The sequence below is a fragment of the Trachymyrmex septentrionalis genome, unplaced genomic scaffold, assembly GCF_001594115.1.
Source record: "Trachymyrmex septentrionalis isolate Tsep2-gDNA-1 unplaced genomic scaffold, Tsep1.0 scaffold37, whole genome shotgun sequence".
NCBI classification, from domain to species: domain Eukaryota; kingdom Metazoa; phylum Arthropoda; class Insecta; order Hymenoptera; family Formicidae; genus Trachymyrmex; species Trachymyrmex septentrionalis.
This window is the reverse complement of record NW_017305536.1, coordinates 7378345-7390689: the sequence shown is the minus strand read 5'-3', so window position 1 is coordinate 7390689 and position 12345 is coordinate 7378345. Positions and strand designations below refer to the sequence as shown.

The following is a 12345-nucleotide window of genomic DNA, read 5'->3' as shown; positions in this document are numbered from 1 at the left end:
AAAAGTGCGCGCGATATTTAATGAGGCATGGCGCGTAAAACGCATCACTCTTTACCCGAACGAAATTTTGATCGAAATTTCATTTAGTCGATAACTGAGCGTTAATAACGAGGCCCTAGAAATTAGTTGGCGCAGCATCGCCGCGGCAATTCAATTGGCTGGCGCAAAGCCATCGTTGCCCCCATCGATTTCGATGTAATTATAAACTCACGTTGAGCGATACGATCGCGCCGTATGAAAATTGCACGAGAACGATATTTCTTCTATCTCGCGCAATAATCGTCCGGATTCTCGATTTTACACATATACGGTTAATTACGCGCGGCCATAATTTGTAATTACGATTTTCTACACGGAAAGGATATAGTTTTATTGAAGTGTCGAAAATTTTAGCTGAATACAGATTTGAAAATAATCATGTCGAATTATCAAAATAATTAGTGGGACGCTCGAATTGATTGCTGAATGTCAAAACGTTTTGCAACATTGCTCCATTCTATTTGATTTTCCTCCCAGCGAGAAATGACTATCAATTAGACGTCGAATCAATGTCGATTCGACATCAATTCGATATCATTTCTTGCTGGGCTTCGTAATTATTTTGATGGTTCAATAAAATTATTTTCAGATCTATATGTAGCTAAAATTTTAGATACATCAGCAAAATTGTTCTTTTCGTGTACTAAATATTTATACATATATTCTAAATGATTCCAAATATGATGCCTTTTGCATATATTTATTTCATAATTATCATACGTGACGATGAACCCTTTGTGAAGATGCTGAATATAAGTACGTATTCCTATAATCTATGTTTAGCACGTTTTTAATTAAAACATTTTTTTAATAATATTCAGATTTCTCCATCTTTTATGTTAACTGTCCATGACAACTTATTTCCATTGTCTTCATATTTTGAAGATAAAGTTCTGCAGTTCTTCGGTTTTTGTGATTTGCTTATTTAAAAATAGCTAAAAGCGCTTGTTTTAGTTTTCTTTTCTTTATCTAGGAAACGGTGTCACAGGTGGGAGATAAAAACAACTCTTCGATTATTGTGCTTGCTTGGTATCGCTTGGTGCTGCCACCTTCGCGGTCAGAAGCAGCCGCGTTACGAGAAATCGATAGAGCCCGGTCGCATTTAAATTTCAAGTCAGTTTGCAAATAAATTAATTATAAATGTCTCTAAGCCTCCCGACGGAATTGATGCATTCTATGACTGGCATGATGAATGGAGTTGAATTGTTATACATCGACACGCAGTTTGAATATGACTGAGTCCCTCATTTTTCGTTGTGGATGGCTCCGTAAATTCAATTTATTATGACTGAATACGGAAGAAAATATTCTATTTCGCGTTATTAAATCAAGCGATAGATTCAGAAGAAATTTTCCGACTGAAAGAAAATGTCTGAAACAACATATTCTATTTTTGAAAGATTTGTATGATGACAAGATGTATATGATGAATGGCAGAAGTGTTGTTGCTATAATTCAGTAGACCGTGCATTAACATGAAACATAGTTGAAGTGGCGCGAGAATATCCAATTTTTCTTCGTTATGTGTGATTTATTCGAGTCGAAATTATTCAAGAATTTTTCGCCATTCTGCATAATCCGATTACGAGTTGATTGCAATGCGAAAAAGCTTGCAAAGCTATGGCTTTTAATTTTTTATGACCGTATACATTTTTCTGGACTGCTATATATAATATGATTTAATAAATTTTAATCAATACAAAGTTAGATTTATAAATACATACAATTACATAGACTTACGTTAAAATTTCTATAATTATGTCTTTTATGTATATCTAGCAGTTCAATAAAATCGTTCTACTTTTACACAAGACAGATATTACTACAGAGTCGTTGCAATTTAACTTAACTAATATTCTGTTTATGCACATCAACAAATATTCTTAAAGCAAATTAAATTAAATTAAATTAATTAATTTATAATAATGAAATTTTCCTTTAACGTTTCTTCATTCTGAAAATAGGCATCGATATCGATTCGGCCAGTTTCTTTACATCTGTACGCTGATTTTTCTTACTTACATCCGGCGACCTTGACGATAGAGGTAAAATCGATTTCCAAACGACAGGAATGCACTTTCTACGATCTTTTGCAATTCCAAGGAGCGGGAGTTCCGTTCTGTCTAAGGAGAACCACTGCAACCTGACATCAATACGGACAAGCCTTCGGCGATTTTTATCGATGCGATTTTCTTCTCACGGTGTTCCTATAGTATAACGATCTAACCGACCACACACGCTCGGTAAATGCCTCGCCTCACCGTGCGCCAATTAATGTGCCCGGAATGCACACTGATTGCGAGTACCATGCTCTGCAGCTCAAACGGCAAGTGCATTATATCGGCAGAAAGATAGACGCACTGGTGCAGCCTTTTAGCATTAATGGATTGAAATTTGCTTTATGCGCCGCTTTAACAAGGGAACAGGGAAACCTGTGATATTTACCCAATAGGTTACCATTGCTGCCGTTTCACAAAGTGAATCGCATTTAATACTGTCCTCCGGCAAAGTGAGACTAACCGTAAAGTGTATTAACTTGGAACACACGTACTTCGGAAGACGTACTTGGTAAATGACGAAGTTACAACGTTTACGAGATTTCCTACCTTCATTTTTCCTCGGAATTACCGGTGTGGTGGAAAAGAAACTCGAGTCTAGTTCTAGTTCGGCCATTTCCCAAGCTGGGTTCTGGATTATCAAACTTTATATAGTATTTAACTTGGTATATAACTTTACTGACATAAAGTTGACTTAAATTAAGAATTAAAATCTGAATAATTTTACCGAGAGTATTTTTGTATCTTTCGCGAGGAGAACAAAATTGAAAGTTAGACGATTTTAAATGGTATTTGTTTTTAAAGAAAGTATTTTTTTAAAAACGAATATCGTCATATTGAAATTATCTAATTTCTTACCTTCTTCCTGTGCAAAAAAAAAGTGCTTGAACTTTATTTTACTTTATTCAAATTTCTTATTAGAAAAATATTTCCGCAATGCTTTCCGATGATTCTCTATCTTCTCGAACACGCAAATCTCCCGTACGCGAAACATTAAAATGCATATAAATGCGCACATATAAATGCGCGATTGAAAAAAAAAAAAAAAAAAAAAAGAAAAAAAAGTCGAACCGCAAACACTACGAAGAGATAATGACAAATGCCCGTGCAAATGGCTCGCGCCGGCGAGATAAAAGTAAGATAAAGGTAAACGGCCGGTCGGGAAAGGCGCGTGGCGCGGAACGTGGTGCACCACGATATACCATTTCCGAGGCCGCTTTTTTTTTCCCGCGAGTAACGCACCCGATCTCACGAAGGGGTCACGCTCTAGTTCGCTCGGCCTTTCGCTTTCCACTTGCCGCTCAGGCACTGGAAGCGGGGCCCACGCATTAATTGTCAATTACCTTGCCGTAAAACCGAATTCGCGTTGGCCGTTTTAACGCTCCCAACCCCAGGAGATAAAGCCTTCCGCGTTACGTGCGCGGATATGACGCTATTGTGCCGGTTAGTTCGTAACAATAGTTACGTTTTAATCTGCGCGCCGATCGTAGCTGCGGCCGCTCGCGCTGTTTATATTTCTGTTCCGAATGGATACAAGCTGACAATTATCGGCGATGACGCACAATGTAGTTTTTCTACATATTTATTTATTTTTATTTTATTTTATTTTTTTAATAAAATAAAAGATTCACTTGAGATGCGCATCACACCGAGAGTTGCATAGTAATAGAGATATCGTGGCGTACGATCGTAATGAGAACGGAAAAAGTAACGTGAGCTGTGGGAGTACCCAGTGCGTAGGAAAAATAAGTATGTTATAACGGTAAATTCCGCGAAGATTAGACCGTTTCCACTTTACTTTCCTTCCGTTAATTTTTCGTTCGTCATTCGTTTCTTGTTTAATGTAGGCGGCAATTTATGCTATTTTCGTACAAAGATGTAAAATGTAAAAATTTCGACTATCATTCATGAACAAGTGTTATTTTCTATATTAAATAATATACTTTACTTTCCATCTATTAGTCTTTTTGGCTATTTTAGTTTTTTTCTGGCTCTTTTTTTTTTCGCAACAATTTACGCTACTTGTACAAAAATCCAAAAATGTTGACAGCCATTCGAGAATAGACACACATTATTTTATAAATTAAATACATATGCACGCCGATTTTATCGTATCCTAGACAGATTTATCTCTACTTTTATCTTATGCAGAATGCACAATATTAAGAATGATATCTTACGGAGGTGAGGTAAGCAGATTTTATTCAATGTTAACGTCAGATAAGCCTGACGTCGCTAGAGGTAGAGGCTCTTGCAAAATCGTCGCGCTTCCGGACTCTCCTTTCCGGAAGAGGTGAACTGACCGGGTGGTTAAGTATGATGACACGAGAAAAGATAGATTGGACGAATGGAATGACGGAGCGGCGTTCCGCTGTTTTTATGAGATAAAATTCGCCTAAAGCGACTGCGTGACCAGAGACGCTCTTCAAGCAGCAACCGTCACCTCCTCATCTCTTCTCTCGGGATCTCATGCTCCTAGAGATGTTCGCGTGCACGTTATAGGCCCGGCAACGTGCGTTTCGCAACGCGCATCTGAAAACACCACCGTTTCCCAAGACGTTTCAACGTGGGCTAACCGCCGGGATCTCCATCGTAACAATGACGAGCAGCGTTCGATGTTTTATTTGCGATAACGGTCTACCTCGTCGCGCACGGTGGCGTCCCGAATGTACGTATCCTGCACGCTCGTTTGCCAATACAGATGTAAGATTAACGGTTCGTAAGGCGAAGTAATTAGAAGCCTTTAGCTACGGCGCGGCTTCAACGCTCTTGAAAGCGACGATGAAAATTTCGTAAGCTCGCAATTAAGTCCGAGAAGCATAGAAATTTCCGGGGATTTGAATGGACCCCTCTCTTACAAAAGGCCACCTAAAATTTCCACGTAAAAACGGCGAGGTAGGACTTATAAAGACTTCTACTTGGATGGGATAGAAATAGCGACGATATTTTACGGCACGAGAGAGAGAGAGAGAGAGAGAGAGAGAGAGAGAGAGAGAGAGAGAGAGAGAGAGAGAGAGAGATTATTTTACGACGTAATAACGTAAGCCTTACAATTAGTCTACTTACGTTCACTGATATGTTTCATCCAATTCCTTGGAAGAATTACGTAAAGCGCAATTCTCTTTCATTCAACGATGACATAAGAACACGGGATGGGGCATGAGAAAAATGAGGGTGATTTTCGTCAATGACGCGCGTCATTCATGCACACAACCGCAATATCGGATTACATAGGGAATGTGTTAACGAGCAAGTAACAGGCTACGTCGACGATAAGCCTGTCATGAATTATTCGAGGATCATAGATAATTCGTGGCTAGTTAGCTTGAGAAGTTTTCTTCTCGAACGGAGCACTTTCACTATGTGAACACGGCGGGTCTCGTTGCGACAAAATGCTACGTAAACGGGACTTAATGTTACTCGTTACCGGAAAGCTCGCTTATTATAGAAAAGTGAAAGGGGGAGGCATACATATATACGTGCATAAGAAAATGTCAAGTGGCACAAGGAATTCGATAATACTCGACGCGATCGAGCGAGTATTGCGTATGTAAGTCCAAATATCTTTCTATCAATCAAAATAAGATAATTATTTCTGACGAAGTAAAAAAATAAAAATATTTATTGTACTTTGTTGTGATTTGATATTAAATAAGTTTTCATTTATTGATCTTATATATATTTCGTCACGCAACACGTTTCATGATAACTCCCGAAACTCGATAAAGTGTTTTTAATAAACATGTGCGCGATGTTTACGCATGACTTGCAATTTACTGGTTCTGTAAATTGAAACACATTTGTGTTATCAAAATCTGACGGTTGTTTAACTTGATGGCTAAAGCGAGTTGTATGTGAAACGCGATGTTACAGTTTGGGAGAACTTCCTGATCAAATAGACCGGTCCCCTGCGGTGTACATGTTAGATCGATAACGGAATATCACGGTTATAATTTATGCAAATGTCATTATTATATCATATGTCGCCTTCCTACTTAACGTCGATTACCGAGTACGTTAACTTATTTAATTGTGGCGCATATTAGAGAAAATCGAAGGGCCATTGAAATTATTTAAATTTATTAATAAGTTTTTTTTTACATCATTTAACCTAGAAGTAATTGCTTCATTTTTGTACGTAAACGATCACATGGTTTAACACCCTAATTAGAATCGTTGTTATTAATAACGTATTACAGCTCAGCAAACAGGCTGACGTTATTTGTCATCAGTTCACATCAAAATGACGACAAATAATGTCAGTTTGTTTGTTGGGATGTTATTGATTTATTGAGAACATTATGAATATGATGAATAATCCATATTTACTCGTAATTTTCCGAAAGAGATAAGTAGAAACCAGACAAATATCAACGGAATAATTACATTAAGTAATTCATTATAACAATATTTCTCAAAATAAAGATTTTAATTTTACATAATGCTTTTTCATTGCAGATTTTTGAAATTATATATTTAAAGGTTCGTAAAGGAATATAATTATTTAAAAAATAACATAAAATATGTAAAAATAAAAAATGTCCAAAAAGATAGAAAATAATAATTTTATAATAATTCATATTTTCTCGCCACTAGAATATCAAATTTCTTCTCCACTCTCCCCCTCCCCCCCCTCAGATAATTATTTCTGGATTAGTTAATAACAAATTTACAGAATAAAAAAATGTAAGAGAACACGTGGCGGACGTCGTGCGAGAAATCTCAATCATAGGAAAGAAGATTTCGTATCCGTTTACGATCTGATAACAAGTAACACATGCAGGATACTTATAATCTGCTGCATGCTCATCTTAATTAGCTTTCAGTCTCTCGCACGTGTGTACTTCGTTATCAAATATCATTCGATAGATGCAACTCGTCTGCGTTATTGCGAATTCGTGAGATTCAACGCGCTGTCTTACACATATAATCACTACTATTATTTTAACAACACGCATAAAAACAGATACGACTGTATAAAAATTCAGGAAAAATTGTCTATCACTGTTAGACAACTAAAAGAGCAATGGTAACTTAATTCCTTGAGTTAAACAACATTTTATTTACTTTTAACTTCCATATCTGTCAAAATATCAATCCATCTTTGTGATTAATTTCCAAATAAACAACGTCCATATTAATGTATCCACTTAGTAAATAATAAATTAAATTCAAGTCAAACTTAATACATTTTTTTGAGTTAGAGTTCTGTTCTCTTTCGTTTTGATTAAATTTATAACATATTAAGTAGGAGCAGTAGCGACTTATAAAAATGATTAAAAATAACTCAAGTTGGATATAATTTTATGAATTTAACAGGTACTCGGTATCTGGGAACAATAAAAATCGAAGAACAATTAAAATACTTCAATACATTAGGCGACAATAGGATCCTGATATCATTTTCTAATTTAAATTCTGTCGATCGAGATTATATCGATCGATTACGAACAATGACAGCATTTTCATAGCAATTATACAGACAGCTATTATCAAGCGGTGAAATTAATTTAATGCCGCATAACGTCATCGCGAATTATACAAAACACATAATACGTACGAGTATGTGCAGACTGGAAAATAATCGGACAGTTGTATCTGATGCAATTACAATTTGGAACAACGTGATTAATTACCCTCACTACGCACTTGGCTTTATTATTCAACAAATGTGCCTGTGGTTACGTGAAAATGCGCAATAATACAAATGTATTTACGACGTCAATATTTATTCGACGTTGTTATGAGAAACCACTGTTTTGAGCCACAGGGACATATAATAAATGTATAGCAATGGCGAAATAAACAATTGTAAATGAAATTTAGACTATAAGAATAAATATTAAATAAGAAAAAGAATTTGATTATTTTTTTTAATCAAAGCGAAACTGATGCCTCATAATGTCGATATGAAAATTTGCAAATATATATTTTTGAGTTCTACAAACTGCATGCCAATTCTGTTTTATCGTATTTGAAACGCAATCGTAAACTGAAGCTGGAAATAACATCACAAATTATATTGATCGTCAATTTAATAATACTAATGAATCTCTTAAAACACTGCAAGGAACTTATTGCGAAAAATATCACTTGAACCAAAATTCGAATCTAGATTTTTTTTATTCCGTACGAGTGTTATCAATTCTAGTTGTCATTTTCAGCTTTTATATAGTTTATGACTGCGTTTCCAATTATTCGACAAACCGAATCGGTGCAGTTTATAAAACAAATGTATTTGCAAATTTTTATATAAATATTATCAAGTACTAATATCTGCTTTGACTGAAAAATATAATTTTTTTCTTTTTATTAAAAAAAAAAAAATTAAATTAAATTAAATTAAATGCTGCATCTTTCGTAAATATTTTCAGCGTAGAAAACAATTGAGAGACCATCGCGTGTTCAGTCATTAATCGGCGTTGTTTTCCGAACTTATTCAATAAATAATGTAATCTAATTTTAAGTTACAAAGCAGTCAAGAGAAAGTAGATGATACGTATCAGTGCACGTACATTCGTATACTTGAATATCTGATATGCGTGAGAGGAAGACGAGTTTCTTGCTTGCTTAAAAGTATTCGACGTTTATATTTCTGGTTTTCTCGAAATGTGCTCGTAGAAGAGAGGAGGGGAGGTGTCCAGATGAATGATTCCAGCATTGATAATGACGTTGCCTTGCTGACTGGCTTTCTAGGTATGACGGGATGTAGCACGCGAGGCGTGTTTCATAGAAATAAGAAGTCCCAACGGGGTCGACATGCGCTCGTTGTCGACGTGGGTAAAAGTAAATGACGATATGCCCGACGACGAAATACATACCTGCGGACACTTTCGATGTCGTGACGCATCGAGAGTAGCCGCGTAATGACGAAATCGTCGAGAGCAAGTGGCCGTGCGAGGGTGGGAGTGAACGATCTAGCTTTCATGTAGAAAGAGTGAAAGATTTCGTTAGTGACGTCCCGCGCTATCCCCGCGTAGAAATTTAATGATCACGAACGTTCTATATTAATTGCATTGAACGGCTGCAATCGTAGAGCGTGTCGCGAGACGAAGTGAAACGTGTGGTCTCGTCCTGTTAGAAAATGAAAAGGACGAGGCTTCTCTTTCGTCCATGTTTATACTTTCTTCGGCTAATGCGAGAGATATCGCATACGATATCCCTCGTTTCTATAGAGCGACAATCGGGCCTCCCAACATACGTTTGTTCATGTAATAAAATAGATTTTACAAGATGATCGTCGACAATGATGATTAGATGCACGACGGAGATTTCGTGGAATGTATTTGAGTATCTTAATTCTTCGTCTGCAATTATATTTTTTATCCTCCGTAATTTGGATCCTTTCTTGTCCAGTCCAAGTTTTTTTTACTGTTCTAAGCTTTCAAAAAATGTGGAAAAATTCGAGGTTACTTTTTAACATCTCTGTGTTACATTATTAAATATATTGTTAAATTTATAATATTAAATTGTAAATTTGATTTATTCTTAATTACTTCTATAGGTCGTCATTGTTTTTAATACGTTATTAATTTAATTAAAACAATGAAGTTAAACGTTTTAAGAAGATATACTTAATTCACAAATATATATTAAATTTAATTCAAATTTAGTTTCTTACTAAATGCATACGTTAGTATTGACATTGTTTACTTTAAAACTAATTGCGAATCGATTTATATTTTGACACACATATGGAAGTAAAAAATAACAAAATGTTGTTTAACTTAAGGGATTGGATTACCATTGCTCTCTTTTAATATCTAACAGTGTAAATATTATACAAGTGGATATTATTTATGAGGGAAATCTGCTGGACTCCTTTATTTCATAGGAATTTGAGAGTGAAATTTTGTTTGTGTGTCAAAAGAGATCTAGATTATAGAGAATTAGAGATTACAGAGATCTAGATTACAAAGGATTAAGTAAATATGTTGGTAGAAAATATTGTATTTTCCTAGTACGATAAAAAGAAATTACTTATATACATAAAAGGGCACAAAATTGATGAAAATCTTCTTAGCGCAGCTGAATAAGCAAATTGTCGGTGTTCCGTCAACAAATTCGTCGTTTTTTATTTTTTATTTTCACGAAACGCCATAAAATAAGTTTCGTGTGTTCACGCCGCGCCGGTGCGAGTTGGCATACGTGTAACGAGATATCTCACGGCACAGCCAACACACTATGAAGCGATCTCGTTTATGAAACCGCCCGTTTCAACACGCGCCGGACAAAATGGACAGGGAACTTCGCCACGTTTCAGAAACTCCGACCGCAGCAATTTACCTCGATCAAATACGTCGCGAATCGCCGTGGATAATCGCAGGCAATCTCGCGCAATCTTCGTGGTCGCGTTTAATTCTTGATAATCAGACGAGCATTCCGCTGGACAGTTGGATCATCATCATTGTCGCCGTTCCTTCGCACGCTAGTGTCTCTAGAAGTAAGAGCCTGGTCTCGGTCTTCTAGTTTGATTAACCTTAGCTCAACCCTAGCAGGCTTTTCTTTTGCTTATGCGGATGCCAGTGAGGATCTTTGAGATCCTGTTGGAAATTTTAATGTGCGATTTTGGTGTAAATGCGCTATTAATTCGTCAATAATTGTTTTCCACGAAAATTTTGAATAATATAATAGAATAGGAACATCTAAAGTTAAATTTTATTAATTACATTATATAAAATAATGGTTAAAAAAAATGTTCCAATGATGAAATATATATGTTTTGATAGAGTGCCAGATCCTTGACTGAATGAGCTAAAATAAAAAATGGCGTACGTACACATATACATGCTTAGCTACCATCTGACTGATCTTTCATGAAGCTAATAAAAAAATAGGACAAGATTGATCAAATGAAATTCGTACTTCTAGAGACACTATCGTAAGTGCACACGTGACACGTGCCCGAAGAGCGTTTTCCTGTCTCGAAGAGGCATCGTGAAAAGATTAGACCTAGAAGTCTGCGTGACTCCTGCACACTTAGACGCGCGTGTGATTTAATATGCATACCTCGGCGCCATCGATACCGGTCGCGCCTCGAGAATGAAGAAGAGAAGAGACCCGTTCCCGGACCCCGACGAAGGGAAAGTTATGACGATTTCGACGCGTCCACCTCCGTCATCATCGAGCGAGCGACCTCGATGCACGAGCAAGTGCAACGACGCCGCGCCGCGCCGCCAGTTCAATGCACACGGCCGATGAATAATGCACGAGGAAAGGATTAAGTAAGATCATGGAGTTCGCTGCTCTTTGTCCCTGAGGCTTTCGATATAATTGCGTGACGCGCGGAATGATTGAATCGGTTATTTTGAAAGAGTGCGACGGTCCCTCGGAGACCAGCTTTTCCTACCGCGCGACGAAAGTACATTGTAAAAAATTATATGTAAAGTTACAACAATTATATCGGATAATTTTCAGACTACTAAAGGTATATATATATTATATATATTTATAAATAAGATTGCTCTTCTTTATAATGATTAAACAATTTGTGAAAGTAAATTTATGGAAGTAAAGTTTATCGAAATAATTTAAATATTAATTTTTTAACGAATCACATACCATTTTTCTTGAACCATGTTATTGATAAATATAAAAATGCAAATGTAATGATTATCATTATGTTGTACACAATATTACGAAAAATATTGTACATTTACATAAAACCTATAAAATATACTATGTTATTGTTAATTTTCAATTTAATATGAAAATATATTTGTACGGTTAAAAACGTAAAAGTACTAGTTTTTGTAAAAGAAACACACGTAAATTTGCATGCTTCTTTTACAATGCACATGTCGTGATGGCCCCCCCGCGAAGAAGAAACTACGAAAGCCGATTACGTAAAGTTGATGAAGTAAGGCGAGAACGAAATAAACGAGACGTTATTCTCCAGCGAATCATTTATAATCCAGAAAAGAAAGAATTATCTATTCATTGAAGGCGGCGGAACCGGTCGCGAAGGTAATGCGAATTACAATTAGACCGTTTCCTTCTGTTACCGTCTCTCGTGCGATTATTGCGCGTGGCAATCTTATTATACAATATCCGCTCGCCAGAACCTAGGATCAAAATGATATACGACTGAAATAGAAAAGTTGTGTACTTTCTCATATTATAATTTGTCGACAAAAAGTGACACCGCTTCCGTCTTCCTCTCACCTCCTCGGCAAAACAATAGGTCATGGTTTTTTCTCATAAAATTATACGTAACATATTTTACTGTATGCATGTATGCGTTTCTTTC

General features: G+C 36.2%; 1 protein-coding gene across 3 annotated transcripts in view; it reads right to left on the bottom strand.

Moving 5' to 3' along the window:
- LOC108750592 overlaps positions 1-12345 on the bottom strand; it is a 31859-nt gene that overhangs the window by 9178 nt on the left and 10336 nt on the right. The window contains exon 1 of one of the 3 annotated variants that reach the window (XM_018490124.1): positions 5163-5452. The exons of the other annotated variants lie outside the window; for them this stretch is intronic. The gene's annotated coding sequence lies outside the window, so the exon portion shown is untranslated. Of the gene's footprint in view, positions 1-5162; positions 5453-12345 lie in introns of those variants that run through there. 3 annotated transcript variants of the gene reach the window in all.